Source organism: Musca vetustissima, unplaced genomic scaffold, assembly GCF_032173495.1.
Source record: "Musca vetustissima isolate MV318-11 ecotype Yass unplaced genomic scaffold, APGP_CSIRO_Mvet_v1 utg14384, whole genome shotgun sequence".
Classification (NCBI taxonomy): domain Eukaryota; kingdom Metazoa; phylum Arthropoda; class Insecta; order Diptera; family Muscidae; genus Musca; species Musca vetustissima.
In genome coordinates, this window is record NW_026876209.1 from 51415 (window position 1) to 71506 (window position 20092).

Below are 20092 nucleotides of genomic sequence, written 5' to 3' on the forward strand. Positions count from 1 at the left end.
TGGGCCCAATAGGATTTTAAAAGAGGACTTTCGGAGGCAATTTCTTTGCGAGTAGGTCGCTTGGCCGTTTCTATGGCCGAAATTATTTTGCCCAGAATGGGATCCCCTCGTTGTTCCGTCGACCAATCTTCACCCGACTCAGACTGCAATAATCGGACATCAACGATATTCTCTTTACACTCAGCCTTTGAGCAATGCCTGCATTCTACCTTGCATGGCCGACGAGACAGGGCATCAGCATTACCGTGTTTTCCGCCTTTTCTGTGCTCGATTCTGAAGTCATAACTCTAGAGCCTCTCAATCCAACGGGCTAGTTGACCTTCCAGATTCTTAAACTGCAGCAACCATTGGAGAGCAGCGTGGTCGGTCCTCAGCAGGAAATGCTGGCCATATAAGTATTCGTGGTAGTGTTTAACACTCTCAAGGACAGCAAGCAGCTCTCTCCTCGTCACACAGTAATTCCTGTCAGGCTTCGACAATGTCCGGCTGTAGTACCCGATGACTTTTTCCTGTCCGTCGATTTCCTGGGAAAGGACGCCACCGATGCCGCACGCACTTGCGTCTGTGTCCAGAACAAACTTGCCGCCAGGTATAGGGTATGCCAAAATGGGGGCTCTGCATAGCATGTCTTTGAGCTTCTTGAATGCCTCCTCTTGGTCGTTGCCCCACTGAAACCTCTGGCCTTTTTGCGTCATGCGGAGTAGACAGGCGGCGATGTTGGCAAAATTTGGGACAAATAGACGGTAATAGGTGCATAGTCTCTACTTGCCAGTACCACTCTGCAGGTCGAGGGTGGAGAACCATGACGTCCCGGCTAATGTGTCCAATGTGTCGTCGATTCTTGGGAGCGGATAGCTGTCTTTCTTGGTGACATCATTCAACTTTCGGTAGTCCACACAAAATCGGGTGCTTCCGTCTTTCTTCTTGACCAAGACCACTGGGGAGCACCATGGACTTGACTATGGTTCTATTACACCACTCTTTTCCATTTCACTTATCAGCTTCTGGACCTCGTCTCTTTTTACCAGGGGAACACTTCTTGGAGGCTGTTTAATGGGTCTCGCGTCTGCTGTATGGATTTCATGCTTCACCACTGATGTTCTTCCTTGGTGCTCTTTTGTCAACGCAGGCATATTTCCATAATAGCTGCTTAGCCTTGTTCCTCTCGGAAGGTGATAATTGGTGTGTCCACTCTTTTATGTAGCCGTCAAGGTGCGTCTTCTCCATGGCTTTTCGGTGCTAGTTTCCAAATTAATTACAGCTTCAGCTGGTGTGCATTGTCCAACATCGGAAAATTGGCAAATTTGCTCTTGCTTGTTTGACAAGTTTAAAACTCTAACAGGAATCAATCCGTCCTTGTTGCTTTTCACCAGGGCATTCGCTATTAGGATGTTACTGTTTATGTTTACTGCTGGTTCCACCACCCACAACTTCTCGGCTCCACAATCTCCATTCATTGGTACCCATATTATTGCTTCGGCACAGGGCGGTATTATCTCTGGATGGTCCGTAATCAGACGTCTAATGTGTGTACTTTCATCGTAGCCCACGTTTAACGGAATTTCGACGTTAGACCAGGTCATCACACGCTCTTTCATATCCAGATTGATACCAAAGGCAATCATATTATCACTTCGTCTACGATATCGGCAACTATAAACTCGTAATTCTCCGATTTATTGGCAATAGTTAGTCTCAGCCGCGGGCTCCCCCGTTGCTTTGCGCAGTCTGACTCTATTAAGTTGCGTTATTTTTACCAGATCTGATCTTATGATGGACTTTGATGCGCCAGTATCTAACGTCAGAACTCGCTTGTCACCATTGACGTACCCAGTTGTTGTTAGGTTGTGACTTTTCTGTTGTACTATTGCTATGGAGATTGTGGGGCCATCGTCGATGGGAGCCAGTTCATGCCCCGCTGGACTGGCTCGATTTAGTTTAACGGTGACTCATTGGTGGACTGTTGAGCCATTCTTCTACCATCTTTCGTTGGAGGTGGTGACGATGACCTGGATCGTTTGCGCTTAGCTCTGCATTCGCGCGCAATATGACCTGCCTGTTAACGAGAGATTTGGGTTCGCAACATTCGGTCTCCAGTTGGCGAATCTTGTGGACCTGGGGCTTAACAATTATTCTTGCCGTCTCTTGGGCAGGGGCAAACGACACTGTTTCGGCAAATGACGCTTTTGGTGACGCATATGTTGCACATTTAATCTCAGGGTCACGTATGCCATTCACAAAGGTTTCGATTTTCATACGGTCCAGCAATGGGTGATTCTTTCCTGGATATGTCATTAGCACCAAACGTTCCACCTCCGCTGCAAAGTCTTGTAACGTCTCGTTTGCCCTCTGTACTCTTCCCCTTAGTTCCATAAGGTAGATGTTTTGTTTATGTTCGCCACCGTACTTACGTTCCAGTGCAGCAATAACATCTTCATAGTTGTTCCTAGAAGCGACAGGAATACTCTGTATAACATCAGCAGCACTACCCTTCAATGCCAGAAGTAGTGCAACCGCTTTGTCGCTGTCGTTCCACGAATTTCTAGAAGCCACTGTCTCGAACTGTAACTTGAAAACATTGAATGACGTAGAGCCGTCGAATACAGGAGGTTTGATTTTTAGTGTGTTATCAGGAACTCGCACCGGACCACCTTTAATTTCCAGTTCCGACATTTTCTTCCCCAGATTCGTAAACATGTGGTCGTGGACCAGAAATTTCTCATCCACAGACAGAATCTTCTCGTCAACCGACTGCACTTTCTTATCCAACTCTTTAATTTGGGCCTCCACGGTTTCCACTCTCCTTCCAATAAATTCTGTAAAGTTCTCGAGTTTCTCGTTCATTATTCTCGAATTTTCTTCTAACTTTCTGAAATTCTCTTCGCTCCTTCTGGAATTTTCCTCAAACATTTTAGCCAGCATTTCTCTTAAATCGTCACCCCTGGCAGCTACTGACGAGACTTCCCCACCGTTGGATTCGCCCATTTTCGATAAATCCACTTCATCCTTACTGTCAAACTCATATGTATCGATGTTCATACCATGGCGCTCGAACTCATCCAAAAGACGTTTTTGTAGCTCAGCCTTGTTGCCAGTAGAGGACAATTCCAATTTATTGAGCTCCTTCTTCAAGTCTTCCACTCGTAGATCCTTAAACTTCATCGTAGTATTATCGTAATCTCACTTCCGACACCAATTGTTACGTTCTTGGATTTTACTTAATCCCGTGTAGACGTTGTTTTATTTCCCAGTACAGTTCGTACCAAAAAAAAAAAACGCGGGTTCTTTCTGATTACGAATATTACAATGATTTTATTGACACAACTTTACTTTGCACTTTACGTTACTTGACTGTTTCAATTCGCGATCTGATTCACAACTGACTAACTGCCTTGCCATTCCCCCTATTTATATGAGCCCTGCCTGTCGCTACAGAAGTTTCTAGACGATCTGGTAACACCTAGATTTCGAACAATCTACCAATGCAACAAACACATACAAACTTACATTGAGTGAACAATAACAACAACACATATACAGACGAGGGAGTAACAAAGAAAGAGGAATTAAGCGAGCATCAATGATGATGTTTAACAAGAATTGTGCGTCAACAACAAAATAGAAATGGAAGAGGAAATGGAAGGATGTAGAAAAATCTATACAGTAGTTGTTGTTGTGAAGTTATTCGAATAAACTGCGTAGTAGAAATTTACGTTACAATTCAAATTCTTAAATTTACGGAATTCATCTAAATTAACTTACATCTAAAGTTATTTTCGTAACAATATAATAACTTTTTAAATTTGTATTTGTTTATATTTTATTAAAAATTAGTAATTTTATATTAGCATCAACAGTTTAAAATAATAAATATTTTATAACTAAAAAAGTTCGTCTAGTGAAAATTCAATCTGATGCCAACTGAAAATTCCATTGGATTGCATTTTGGCTAATAATCGATTGTGCTGATCGGAAAAACTACGATTTTTAGTGTTCCGGCAAGTGGAACACTAAGATTTTTAGTGTTCCGACCAGTGGAACACTAAAATTTTTAGTGTTAGTGTTCCGGTACACAAACATTAAAAAATATTTTAGTGGTACTGTTCCGGAGCACAACGAAATTCGTAGTGTACCGCTGTCGGAGCACTAAAAATCGTAGTGTACCGCGGTCGGAGCACTAAAAATCGTAGTGTACCGCGGCCGGAACACTAAAAAATCGTAGCGTACCGCGGTGGGAACACAAAAAATCGTAGTGTTCCATTTGGCGGAATACTAAATATCGTAGTGTTCCATTTGTCGGAAAACAAAAAGATGTATTTATCTTTTATTTTTCGTATGAATAAAGTTTATATTTTTATTTTTTTTAATAGATTTAATAAATATAATACATTTTTAAATTTGTATTTGTTTATATTTATAAGTGAAAATTCCATTGGATTGCATTTTGGCTGCGAATATTCCAATAATGGATATATGAGGTTTTGTAATATTTATCCAAAATCATAAAACTACTTTTTTCATATACGCGTAATTTGTACACTTCTTTTCATGAATAAGCAGGTAATAATTATGTTGATTGTGTGACAATCACCAAATTTTGAATATTTTTGCTAAAATTTCCTAAAAGTATGAATTATAGATGGATGCACGTATAATTTTTTTAAAGAAAAAAAAATTCATACTAACATTTTACAAGGAGATCTCCAAATATTATGGGAAAATCATGTTCGTTGTGTAAATTAATAAAAATTTTATCACAAGCTATATAATTTTGTCACAAAAACTGGCCAAAATACCTAACTTTTGTAATTGCAAATAAAGTTATATTCATTTTTATTATTTTTTTTTTGTTTTTCCGTTTGTAACGCATCGAAATAATCATTTCTGACCCTATAAAATATATATATTCTTGATCAGCGTAAAATTCTATGACGATCTAAGCATGTCCGTCTGTCTGTTGTAATCACTCTAGCGTCTAAACGAATTGAGATAGAACGCCAAAATTTTGCATAGAGTCGTCTTTTGTCTGCAGGCAGGTCAAGTTCGATGATGAGCTATATCGGTCCACGTTTAGGCATAGCTCCCATATAAGGGTACCCCCAAATTTTCAGTATTTCGGGGTTCTTGAGCGCGTTTTTCAACCGAATTCGCTGAAATTTGGTAAAATCGGTTCTTTTTGGATACCACATTTCTCCACTAAAAATTATAAATATAGGTCCACTTTTTCTGGCAGCCCCCATAGGACGGTACCTCTCAATTTTGGGGGGTTTTGACCGGATTTTTTTCACCGAATTGGCTGAAATTTAGTACTTTGAGTTCTTATTGGGTATCAAATCTCATCACAAAAAATTATAAATATAGGTCCATTTTTTCGGGTGGCCCTCAATAAGGGTACCCCAATTTTCGGTATTTTGGGGTTCTTGAGCCAGTTTTTCAACCGAATTCGCTGAAATTTGGTACTTTGAGTTCTTATTGCGCAGCAAATCTCTCCACTAAAAATTATAAATATAGGTCCATTTTTTCGGGTAGCCCTCATATAAGGACACCCTCCAATTTTCGGTATTTTGGGGTTCTTGAGCGCGTTTTTCAACCGAATTCGCTGAAATTTGGTAAAATCGGTTCTTTTTGGATACCACATTTCTCCACTAAAAATTATAAATATAGGTTCACTTTTTCTGGCAGCCCCCATAGGACGGTACCTCTCAATTTTGGGGGGTTTTGACCGGATTTTTTTCACCGAATTGGCTGAAATTTAGTACTTTGAGTTCTTATTGGGTATCAAATCTCTCCACAAAAAATTATAAATATAGGTCCATTTTTTCGGGTAGCCCTCATATAAGGACACCCTCCAATTTTCGGTATTTTTGGGTTCTTGAGCACGATTTTGTAGTCGTATATGGTAACAAATCTCCCTACCAAAAATTATTAATATTCCCCCCTTTTAGGGGTAGTCCTGAAAGCTGATTTTTAGCTGATTTTTTCCGTTCCCATATAGCTGTATTCCACCATAGTAGGGGGAATATTCGATGGACGAAATTTTCAGTTCATACCCCACATAGTATGGAATTCTAAAACGATTTAGTCGATTTAGACATATGTTGTAATAATTTTTCTCTCGGAAGATATCGACATAAAAACTAAAACTTGAGGTTTGAGAATGATCATCATATATAATATTGCCCTCTAAATTGGAGTATTTTCAGGATTTTATACACATGTTTCACCGTACCATTTGTTAATATATGTCAACATTTGATATGCTGAATTTTCTATTTGGTTTACAACAATCGATTGGAAGAATTGTCGTTATATGTATGTTCCCTATGTTTTAATTTCAAAAATTTGTCAGTATTTCTATGGTGAAGGGTATCCAAAGTTCGGCCCGGCCGAACTTAACGCTTTTTTACTTGTTATTATTTAATCTCATTTTACCTCAAAAAACAAAACAGACGTGTATGGTACACTACCAGTACAGTTCAAGTAAGTGGGACACTACGATTTGTATTGTTCCGACCAGTGGAACACTACGTTTTTTAGTGTTCCGAACAGTGGAACATTAACATTTTTAGTGTTCCGACCAGTGGAACACTAACATTTTTAGTGTTCCGAACAGTGGAACACTAACATTTTTAGTGTTCCGAACAGTGGAACACAACGATTTTTAATGTACCGCAGTCGGTACACTACGATTTTTAGATTTAGATTTGTTAGTATACCGACAGCGGTACGATTTGTTAGTGTACCGTTATCGGCACACTACGATTTTTTAATGTACCGCAGCTGGTACGCTAAGATTTTCGTTGTGCTCCGGAACAGTAACGCTAAAAATATTTTTAGTGTTTGTGTACCGGTACAGTACGTTATTTTAGTGTACCTATCCACCTTGGTACTGTACAGAACACTATGGAACGGTACCATAATGTTTATTTTCGAACGCTGATTATTATACCATGAAAACATCATATGCGCTCAAACGAATGTCCACTACTGTATATGGGCAAAATTGTCATTCCTTCCATCGTGAAATATGAATGTAGATATATTATAACAGTGGTGGGCATAACAAAATTGAGCAAAAGTGTGGGTGAGCGTAACTGAGAAATCATCATTAAAAACGACTGACCAAAAGAGAAAAAAGAGAATTCGTGTTTAACCATCGACACTCAGTTACGGTAGCGTATATGGCCGAGCATCCCTGTATTATAACCATTGCGAAAAAATTGCACATTTTCGAGAAATATGAGAAAAATATAGGAGATTGCGTTATTATTTTCATTATATTAATGACATGTATCCACCTAAAAATTAGACTATGTAGAAATTTAAAAATATCTACATAGTCTAAACACCACGATAAATCAAATGATATCAAAATCACACAAGTCTCTGTAGCGGTTTGCAAATTACACCGTCAAAAAGCTATTGAGAAAAATTATTTGTTTTTGGTTCGAAGAAATGAATGGCAGAATGTAGGTGAAAATGCCAAACTGGATTTCCTGGAAATGCTGGGATGTGGTTAACTGCTGCCGAAATGAGGAAATAATATTCTCTTGAGCAGGAATAATTTCTCCTCGGAATAATTATAAAAAACCAAAGAAAGAAAAACAAGGGTTTTAGAATACGAATTTTCCAAATGGTGGAATTTTATTGAACAAAATTCGGTATAGAATTTGGAAACGAATCTTACCAATGACAGTTGTGTTTGCTGGTTAGAATATAAGTGTTTTTATTGACAATAAGAAAAAAGAAAACAACCAGTGGAAAACAGAAAACATTTGCATTTAGTACCAAGAGAGAGAGGCACATTTAGGCAAATAAGGAAAATGGAAAATAGAGTGACCAGCATAGTTAACCTTGGCGTTAACATTACCGGCCCCCTTGCAGGAACTGCAACTAAAGAAATGAACCGAAATCTAGCACTATATCTCTTGTTTCCAACAAATTGAAAGCATTTAAATATATGTATATAGAATTGTGAACGGGATGGTACCAGGATGCAGTCTTCCTTCAGAGTGAACACCAGCGGAATATATATGTCCGTAGCCACTGGAAATCTGCTGAAAAGGAAAGTTTGTGCTTTTTGGGAAGGAGGAAAAACAATAGTGCATTAATTGGTGGAATATAATCGACATGAATAGCGACTAGTGTGTTCACTGGAGCAACTCTTATCTTGGAATACACTAGGTGAGTGAATACGGACGTACCTATAGCTATTCCCACGGAAAAAACGGCTGCGTATGCCTTTCTGGATGCATCGCAAAAGCCATGGAACTGAATGCCAGCCGAAGGAGTAAAATTGATCCACATCGGAATTCGAACTCGATCAAGAACTGAGTAGTTTAACTGGAATATTTCACATTCGGACAATGTGGAGGGACTAATATATCGGATCATATTTTCTGCATAATCGGACCATATCTTCTGCATAAAAACTTTCGCGACAACAATGCATGGTGAAAGCCAACCGGCAGGATCGAATAATTTGGGGAGCTCCTTTTTTGTGTAAGAACATGATAAGGCTACATGAAATAAATGATCATTAGGAAAATCTGCAAGCATGTCTCTCGAATTAGTTGTCCATTTTCAAAGGCAAAATCCAGCGGAATATAGTACAGATTTGAGTTCGGCTGTGGATTGAATGGCGGTCGAAACGGAATGGGATCCGAAAATCACATCATCGACGTGCATGAAATTACGAAAAATCTCGCTTGCAATCGGATATAAATCTTGAACATCGTCAACAAGTTGGAGAAGAGTGCGAATAGCCAAGTACGGAGCACAGTTGACACAGAAAGTGACAGTTTGTAACTCGAAATCATGAATGTTCTCACCTGGGTGGTTACGGAATATAATACGTTGGAATGGAGTATGATCTGGATGAATAAGAATATGGCGGTACATATTCTCGATGTCCGCATTGAATACAATTCGGAAGAAACGCCATTTGAGAAGTAAAGTGGTCAAGTCAGATTGCAACACCGGACCAGCGTGCAAAACATCGTTCAGGCTGTGGCCATTGGACGTTTCGGAAGGAGCATTAAATAACAGCCGAACCTTGGTGGTCGAGCTCTCCGGGAATTTTTTTCTGAGGAAGGTTCTCAACTTCGTAGGAACGACAAATCTCTTTGATTAACACTAGAACGCCGAAGGCAGTCATTTTGACCGCTTTCCAATTTCAAGTACAAAAGCAACTGTGCATTTAATGACACTTTTTTTTAAATTTGGTGAATTTTTTATAATAAACGTAATTCTATGAGGTACAAAAAGTCACCATATTTTAAAAAAAAAAGTGTCATTAAATGCACAGTTGCTCTTGTACTTGAAATTGGAAAGCGGTCAAAATGACCGCCTTCGGCGTTCTAGTGTTAAGGAGACCTCGCAGAAATTGGAAATAAGAGTGGCTGGTGGAGAGAAATCCGGAACGGGGCCAGTTAAAATCCATCCGAAGATGGTTTCTTGTCCCATTAAGGAGTCGCAAATATCTCGCATTACCCCAGCACGCATGATGTTAGGAAGAAAGTCACCGCCTATAAGGATATCGATGCTTGAACTTTTGAAGAAGTGTGGTTCAACTAGATTAATTGAAGGAAGTCGAGAGAACAAAGATGATGGTAATGTGTGGGAAGCACGGATGATGGTAATGTGTGGCTTGCACGGAAAACTGAACGGAATCATCAAATCGAGAGGACAGCGCAACAGAACATAATTTTCGAACGGAGGCAGCTGTCGAATTATTAAGACCAGAAACTTGAACGTTGGTACGCTGATACGGAAGTTTGAGTTTGTTGAAGAATCGTTCTGATATGAATGTTCCTTGAGAACCCGAATCTAGAAGTACACGAGCGTGATACGTTACACCTAAGTGGACCACATTCACCAACGCAGTCCCTAACAAAAATCCCCAAGAGTTGGATATAAAACATGTTTGAATTATTCCACCACCTGGACTAGTGGACTGTATTGAATTGGGAGAAAATGGAGTGGAGTGTGGGCTTAAATTGGTAGAGCTCGTAGGTGAATTTGAATGATCATGGAGCATAGTGTTGTGCCGCCTCTGACATTCGAAACAATTATTTTTCTCGTACAATTTTTTATTTGGTGAGTTTTCGAGAAACAATTCAGACATAGACCTTGTTTCTTGATCTCAGCCACTCGTTGTTCAACATCCATAGCAATGAATCTAGGCCATTTTCGAATTATATGAGCGGAATTTGTGCACAAAGGACAATTTGGAGCCTTGTCAGTCTTGTCAGCCAAACCTTGTTCCCAAAGCGTCAGAGTTGAGTCAGGAAGACGATTCGAACAAAGAAAAACAAATATTGGATCCCAACTTCTGACGTCGATATCGTACAGAGATAACGCATCAATACAAGAATTTATGTCGCGTTGCAATGACTTAATTGCACTCGCTGACTCGGAATAAATGACAGGAAGATTGAGTAGAACTTTTAACTGACCATTAACAAGAATTCGCTTATTTTCGAAACGATCGCACAAACCTTTCCAAGCAAGTTGAAAACCTTGATTTGGCAAAGGTGCGCGTTGAACAATATCTCTAGCTTCGCCTTTAGTCTTCTGGGTCAAATGAAACAATCGCTCGACTGGACTGAGCCTAGAATTTTTTTTATGTACACGACTGTGAATATATCTAGGAAGGTAGGCCATGACATATAATCCCCGTTGAAGACTTCGGTATCGCATGGAGGCAGATTGAAAGAATAATTTGAACCGTGATCATTATGAACCATAGAATTAGGACTCTGAGGCGAAGGGTTTGGAAGTGAAACAGACGGTTCTTTAGGAACTGTTTAGAGATCCTCACACAACTGTGTAAGGCGAGCCAAGCACTCGCAATAAGTGATATAGGCACTATTATACTTGGCTTGGAATGTCTCAAGCTCTGAAGCGGCTTCTGCATCTTCTTCCTGTTCATCATCCTCCTCGTTCTGTTCTTCGCTAGCTCGATCGGACATAAATTGGACATACGCTGATTTGATGCCTGCCCATAAGGACTTAACATCAGAAATGTGAATTTTTACGAATTGGGCAGACGTGGTAATGTTCCCTTTACCACCGACTACTTCGACATTGAAGGTGACCAGACGATCGGCTTGACGAATGAAGGCTTCCAAAGACATGATTGATCAGTAAAAATGAATGAAAATTGATTTAGAACAAGAAACTAGTAAAGAATAGAAGAACAATAAGAACGGAAGGAAATATGATAATTTCTCAAACAAATTTGGTTGGAAGATATAAGAACTTGTTGGAAAATGCGTCTTTTTTGTATTTTCTTCTTTGTACAGCGCCACCTAGTGGTGAAGGAATGAACAATTGGTAAAACAGCAAAATAAAATAAATGTAGTAGGTGAATGTCTACGAAAATCTCAGGAAAATCCGAAAGAAATAATATTGAAAATATTATAATTTTCGAGGTATTTTTAACCATTTAAAGCGCCCCTTGGTGACAATGGAGCAAACTACGAACAATTACACAGTCTGAACAAATGTGCAGTTGATAAATGCTCAAAAGATTAAGATAAACCCAGGAAATGTTGAAAAATTATTAAAAAGTTGAAGTTTTCGAAGTGGTTTTGAACTTGTAGAGCGCCCTCTAGTGGTGGAATAATGTACTACACCTTAGCACAGTCGAAAAACAGAATTACAATATGTAAATATCCAAGAACAATCAGAAATATTTGGATAAATCTTGAAAAAATCTAGTTTTTCTACGAATTTCTTTATATGGAAAGCGCCCTCTAGCGGCCCTAATGTGAACTAAAAAATGAACAAGAAGAAATTACAGCACCAACTACCTCGATATATGTTCGAATAATATATTTATATATGAATGTCGCAAACAAGTTACAGTGCGACCATATGAAAGGAACGACGGTAGGGTGCACGCACATGTAAAGAGAATAGCTTTACTACTGTTGAGTGAAAACACACGTAAGAGAACGCTGGTGGCTGACTGAACGCACGAACAAACAAACCAACAGCGGCCACCAACCAACAGGAGAAGTAATGTATGTATGAATGTGTGTTGTGTGAGAACAAGCAGTGCGGTAATGAACGCTAGTCGTTGGATGACCGAACAAACGAACAGCCCAACAAGGAAAAATAAAAGAAATATACGTATGACGGTGTGTTATATGAGAACGAGTAGTTATTGTTCTAAAGAGACGAATGTAAGAAGATCTCTTACAACAACAACTACTGTGGTAAGAAGATGTAACGATCGTAAAGAAGAAAATAACACACCAACAAACACGTATACAAAGAATTAGTACCAATTCTCGCGGTAGAAAAGAAAAAAAGGAAAAGAATAATTGGAGCAAACACACTGACGCGAATAGAAAAAAAATAAATTGTGTTATTTTGAAGCACTTTGAAATTAATATAAATAGAAAAAAATATATATAAATGGAGCTAAAGAATGAAAAGAATAATTTGTAAATGTTGTTATCGAATATTCCACCAAAAATTTTACTGAATAAAATTACGAAAGTGTGGTGTTATTGGAAAAAGAAAAGAACAGACATTTTACTGCAGTTGTGAAACACTGTGCGCTTGAAAAAAATAAAAACAAATTGCCGTCGGCAAAACGCACTTTAACACCACACTGAATTATGCACTATTGTTCACTTTAGGAGTGTAAAGCACAAACATACCTTGTTTTTTGATGAAATTGTTTGGAGTAAACGAATTTTATTTATAGAATTTTGCAACAGCTATCCAATTATCCGGTGCGAATAGGCCAAAATGAAAATGCCAAACTGGATTTCCTGGAAATGCTGGGATGTGGTTAACTGCTGCCGAAATGAGGAAATAATATTCTCTTGAGCAGGAATAATTTCTCCTCGGAATAATTATGAAAAAACCAAAGAAAGAAAAACAAGGATTTTAGAATACGAATTTTCCAAATGGTGGAATTTTATTGAACAAAATTCGGTATAGAATTTGGAAACGAATCTTACCAATGACAGTTGTGTTTGCTGGTGCTGGTTAGAATATAAGTGTTTTTATTGACAATAAGAAAAAAGAAAACACCAGTGGAAAACAGAAAACATTTGCATTTAGTACCAAGAGAGAGAGAGGCAAATTTAGGCAAATAAGGAAAATGGAAAATAGAGTGACCAGCATAGTTAACCTTGGCGTTAACAGTAGGGAACATCTTATTTTGGGTCCATTCCGACAACAACCTGGAACTTTGTTTTCGAATAAAAAAATTATTCTTCTCTTTTTCCTCCTCCGTTAATTTTGATACAATCCAAATTTTACACAGTTTTTCCTCTAATAGCCGGATAACTTCGGCGAAACCCACCGACATTGTGGGTTGAGCCATGCCAAGGTTGATGTCATTGCTATGGGACTTTTGAAAACTTCCCTCCACAAAAAACATCAGAGCTGCACACATTTTCAAGAGAGGAGGAATTGCTGTTGACCGCCGGGCTATTCGGATATCAGGATTTAAGGCACATCTTGGACATAATTTTCATTATCAAAAAATAGTTCCACTGATCATATCATCACATATAATTAGTTTTTCTGGAATATTGAATTCAATTTTTTGTTTGTTTGCAATATTTCTAGTTGCAGAAGTGTGAAAACAGTATTATCGACAGCAACTGAGAAAAGTTGATATTCATAATGTTAAATTTTATTTCAGTGGCGTTGCCAGTTGACATCCCAACTGGAGTTTGGTTGCTATCCATAATCGACTCATTAATTTTATACAAGACATTTCAGAAAAGAAATCACCGAAAAGTTGACATATATAAAAATAATCACTTGTTGTGTATAAGTATACACCTTGCGGATTATAGCAAGACCATTCCGATAAATCTTGGAGTTCTCTAAGTAGGAATAAATCTAAATATATATTTTTAATTGCGTCTAAATCGCGCAATCATTTGATGCGGTTTCCAGGAAGTACTGAAGGTTATCTTCCAATCCATGTATATTTTGCGAAATTTGATTTGACCTCTTCGATGTACTACATGTTGCATTGAAGTACCCAAAAACTTGTAAAACGCGAAAAATTTCCGAAAAATCCATATGCCTTTAACGCGCATCCGATTTCGGTGTGCACCTTCAGCTTCAGCTATGTTAAAAAATTCACAATATTGCCCATATATTTTTTTTTTATTTTTTTCAATACACATTTGGAAATTGATTGTTTTGAAAGAAAATTTACATTTCATTATTGAATATATATTTATTTTGCAAGTATTTTAATTTAATTCCATTATAGGAGGTGATGCAAATGTAGTATACCCATTTGTTTTTAGATTGCCAAATTTTTATTTTTTATTGAAATTTTACACTTAACATGCTACATGTGTTATCTTTCCATATATCAATTTGAAAATAATGTTATTCTAACAATTTAAGAGATATTTGAGAAAATATTTGAAATTCCATTAAACGTGATTTTAAAACCAGTAAGGAAAGTAGTAAAGTCGGACGGGGCCGACTATAAGATACCCTTCACCACTTTGGGTATATTCAACAGATGAATCCTAACAGACGTTGAAGGACCATTAAAACGAAAATGGATCAATAAACATGTCATTTGGTCAGATATAGGGTTGCTTCTTACAATGGGACAAAATTATTTTAATCAATTTAAAGAATATATATATATATATATATATATATCAAAATCTGAACCGATTTCAATGATACTTGCCAGAGATTAACTTATATTAACTACAGTTCTTTGTACCAAATTGTGTGGCCATCGGACACTCTGTGGGTCACTTGTGCACAATTTACATAAAATCGGAAGAAAAGATATATAGTAGCTACATCTAAGTCTGAACCGATTTTCACGAAACTTAACACACATCACTCTAGACTTAATTCATTACGATATACCGTGAAAATCGAAAGATATTTATTGACTTTGGTGCACCATTTACATAAAATCGGAGAAAAATATATATGGGATCTATTACGGCGTTTACATTATAAATTTTTACCGGGTTAACCTACTCTATAAAGATTTATTTGACATAAATACAATGGAATTGATAATTTAAACCCACTGGGTTAACGAAATCCGGTTAAATGTAAACGCCGTATATATCTAAATCAGAATCAATCTTCAGGAAACATAACACACATCATTCTAGACTTTATTCAGTACACTATACCAAATTTCGTGCAAACCGAAAGATATATATTGACTTTGGTGCACTATTTACATTAAATATATCTAAATCTGGACCGATTTTCAGGAACCATGACGCATATCAGTCTAGACATAATTCGTTACGCTATGCCAAATTTCGTGGAAATCGAAATGTATATAGGGACATTGGTACACCATTTACATAAAATCGGACGAAAATATATATGTGAGCTATATCTGAACGAGGACCGATTTTCAGGAAACTTAACACACATCATTCTAGAACAAATTCAGTCCGCAGTGCCAAATTTCGTGCAAATCGAAAGATATTTAGGGACTTTGGTACACCATTTACATCAAATTGGACGAAAATATATATGGGAGCTATATCTAAATCTGAACCGATTTTTCTCAATTTCAATAGGGTTCGTCCTTGTGCCAAATAAGTGACCTATGCCAAATTTCATCCAATTCGGATCATAAATGCGACCTGTACTTTGTTTACCGATTTTTCTCAATTTCAATAGGGTTCGTCCTTGGGCCAAATAAGTGACCTATGCCAAATTTCATCCAATTCGGAAAGACAAACTGGTAATACCCTGTTGTTGTTGTTGTAGCAACAGAATACATGTCGTTTTGTCATGCATCGTCTTTTACCTCCAAATTCAGGAATGCTGCAACTTCAGCGGGTTGCGTCCAAAGAGAATTCGGCGATAGGTGAGTAGGCTTAGCTGGGCAATTGAAGAGGTGCAACGTGTCGTGTGGTCCTAGTCCACATGCCGGGCATGTGTTAGGTATCGAGCCGTCAATTCTTGCCCAATATGAATTGAGGCGGTTGCACCATCCTGATCTTAGTTGAGCTAAGACTACTCGTGTTTGCCTTGGCAGCTGCTTCTCCTCAGCTGCGATGGATGGGGGGTGGTCTCCAATTATGGTACTCACTCTATATTGCTCTACTGCCAGAGCGACTGCATCCGTGTGAATACCATTCAGACCTGCTTGATAGGCTTCTTGATCTAGGGGTTCACGCTTGTACCTTTGGACCTCTCTCTCTAGATCATGAAGATCTTTCCTGACGTGCCTGGGTGGGGGAGTCCTGTCCATAAGGCTATGGCAGGGATGTTCCTGACAATAACACCCAAACAGGTACTGCATCGACAACATATAGTTGTGACGATGGACGGGTAAGATCTTCGTCTCCTCATGAAGATGGTCCACTGGAGTCATAAGGAGACACCCTGTTGCAGTTCTCAGGGCAGCGTTCTGGCAGGTCTGAATATTCTTCCACTGCGTATCACTGACATTCGCGAACCACACTGGCGCCGCATAGCTTACCACTGACCGGCCTATTGCTTTATAAGGGGTCAACAAGGTTTCTTTGTCAGCGCCCCAAGTGCTGCCGGCTAGCGACTTGAGGACCTTGTTCCTACTTCTCAGATTATCGCATAAAGCAGTGGCATGCGTGGACGACTTGAAAAGGCTGTCGAACGTTACTCCCAATATCTTGGGGTAATTGGTGGTCGGAATCAATTCTCCATCGACCATTATGTTCAGTGGGAGCTTCATTTCAGCCGTCCATGTGGTGAACAGTGTGGCTATTGATTTGGTGGTGGATATTTTCATATTCCTCAGTTGGGAGTAGTTAACAATATCAGCTATGTAGACGTTTAGCCTCTCACATATATCATCAATAATAGGACCCGACGCCATGATCGTGCAATCATCCGCATACATTACGATCTCTATGCCGTCCGGTGGTTGTGGAATATCAGAAAGGTAGAGGTTAAACAGTTCCGGAGATATCACCCCTCCTTGGGGAACTCCCTGTTTCACTCTACGGGGTTTAGACTTCCTGTTTCTGAATTCCACAGTTCCGGAATTCAGAAACAGTTCCGGAGATATCACACCTCCTTGGGGAACTCCCTGTTTCACTCTACGGGGTTTAGATTTCCTGTTTCTGAATTCCACATACGACTGGCGTCCACACATATAGTTGATTATCCAACGTTTCAAACACGGTCGGAGATTTGTCCTCTCTATATCCTCGAACAGCTTGGCATGGTTGACGGTATCGAAGGCCTTCGATAGGTCAAGTGCCACCATAACTGTTCGGTTGCACGGCCTGTTCTGGTTGAGTCCTCTGCTAATATGTGTGGAAATGGCGTGTAATGCTGTTGTTGTACTATGCATCTTACCGAATCCATGTTGGTATTGGGCAACTGGAAAACTGCTTCTCAGCGATGGGAGGAGTAGCGCCTCAAGTGTCTTCGCTACCGGCGACAGGAGTGAAATCGGCCTGTACGATTCACCCCTGCTGGCATCCTTGCCTGGCTTCAGTAGCGGGACCACCCTGCCTATTTTCCAGGCTTCAGGAACTATGTGGGTGGTTAACGACAAGTTGAGGGCTGATGTTAGGTACTCAACTCCAGGTTCATCCAGCTGCTTTAGCATTACCATGGAAATTCCGTCCGGGCCCAACGCTTTGGATGACTTAGCGTTATTAATGACATCTGCAACATCCTCCTTCCTAAATTGTGGTGGTTCCTCCTCAGCTCGGAGTGCCCTTATGCGACGTAGCACACTCCTTTTCGCCCTGTCACTCTCGGGGTGCTTTATGAACTGCCGGTTAAAATTACTCGCGCACCTCTTCGGGTCTGTTACAGTTACGTCGTTAAATGTAACAGCCGTCCTGTCATCTTTCCTTCCAGGATTCGAGAGTGACTTGACCTTTGCCCACAATTTACTTGTTTCGGTGGCAATGTTGCATTGCTTCAGGTGGTCTAGCCACTTTTTCCTTTTGTGCTCGCATACTAATCTGTTGACTTCAAGAGTAAGCTCTCGCACCCCTGGGGCTTCAGGAGTAGTACGACGGAGCTCATCACGCTCATTAGCCAATACCGTTGCTTCTGCTGGGAAGTTAGGTTTTACTTCGGGTATTCGACCAGCAGGTATGAAGCGAGCGGCAGCAGTAGCGATGATTTTACGGAAATTCCTCTCAGCTACCCGTAGATCTGAGGGAGTGGGCAGCTCTCTGAAGCGGTGATTGGTAAACTCTCTGAAGCCAGGCCAATCAGCTTTCCCATGGTTCAGGAAGGTACGGCTTTCAGAGGTTATGAAGTCTGGTGGTCTGTTTACGGAGACGATGATCGGAAGGTGGTCTGAGCGTAGTGAAACGACGGGTTGCCAAGTTACGTCATGTATCAGACCCGGTGCCACAATGGTGATGTCTGGCGAGCTGTGGCAATCTCCTCTTATCCTCGTGGGGGCATCCTCATTAACCGTTCAAAATGTTGAGCTATCAATTTGCTCAGCTGTACCCCTCTGGTCATTACCTAGGACGGAATGCCATAATTCATGGTGGGCATTGAAATCCCCTAGTACCAGGCGGTTATTACCTTCTAAAAGCGGACTGATATCCGGTAAATAACGCGGTGTACAGCTATTCATCGGCGGTATATAAACATTGAGCACCTCTACCTCGGCAGTTCCACACTTGACTGCTACCCCCATACATTCCATGTATGGGTCACTAGAGTCTAGCTCAAGCGAGATAGGTCTGTACTGGACAGAATGGTGTAATAAGAATGCGAGTCCCCCACCTCCGCTTCTGGTACGGTCCTTCCGCACAACGTTGTAACCATCGCAACTCTGTAAGCTACAGTTCTCAGTTAGCTTGGTTTCTTGGATCGCACCGACCATTATTCTCTTCCGACTCATAAATTCTACAACTTCGCTGATTTTGTTGCGAAGACCGTCACAGTTAAACTGCAAAAACGATGCACTTTCAAGGCGCGGAACAGCAATATGTGGTCCGACGATGACGATTCGGATGATGAATCGGACGACGACTCTTGAGACACACTGGGAGACGTGCTAGCGCAGCATGAAGCGACGTAACTCCTTTCGCACTACTCACTTCCAATTGATGTCTTATATAATTTATTGTTTTTAATGAATGCGAATTAGTTCGATATTTATGTCTGTTAAGATTTTAACGGATACGTTTAGTGGATCTTTATTTATACCCTTCACCACACTGTGGTACAGGGTATTATGTCTTTGTGCATATGTTTATAACAGGCAAAAGGAAACGAGATAGACACATGGTTCCTTTTGAGAATATGCATAGAATCACTTTCTAAGTCGATTTATGCATGTCCGTCCGTCTGTCTGTCTGCCCATGTATTTTTGTGAGCAAAGTACAGGTCGCATTTATGATCCGAATTGGATGAAATTTGGCACAGCTCATTTGTTTGGCCCAAGGACGAACCCTATTGAAATTGGGAAAAATCGGTTCAGATTTAGATATAGCTCCCATATATATATATATATATATATACAAATATATAAAATTCGGTAGTGGCTAGATCCGTCAGATTACAAATCTTTGCATTATTGGATAACATCAACCATTTTGTTTAGACTTTTTAGGAATTTACTGAATTTTCAATACAATTGTCAGTTTGAATTCCGTTTTATTCAAAAGAATAATGTATACATATTGAATAAATGTAAAGAAAATTGGATTGCATATTCTGTACGTTACGTAAGTTTTAAAATTGTGGCACAATAAAGACAACCTCGGTCTTATACAGAATTATATTTTCACAGATTTTCTATGGTTTGACGTCTATCAAAAGTCTCGAATGGAAGAGCTGCCCACATATCGAAGGTCTACGGGTATTCTATGTAAAGAAGATTCGAAGGCGGCGTTTCTTAACTATATATTAGGTTAAAAAATGTCATTGCAATATTATGTAATTTATTAAAAATACCGAATAAATAGAATTTAAAAAAATTTATACAAAATATTTTCCAAACTGTTATAATAGTAATTTGCTATATATAAGTAACTAGGAATTTTACTAAGCAGTGGTATCTAGCTAATTAATAGACTATAACTCACTAGCTAATGCACTATGATTTCTGACTACTGAAATGGCTGGTTACTCC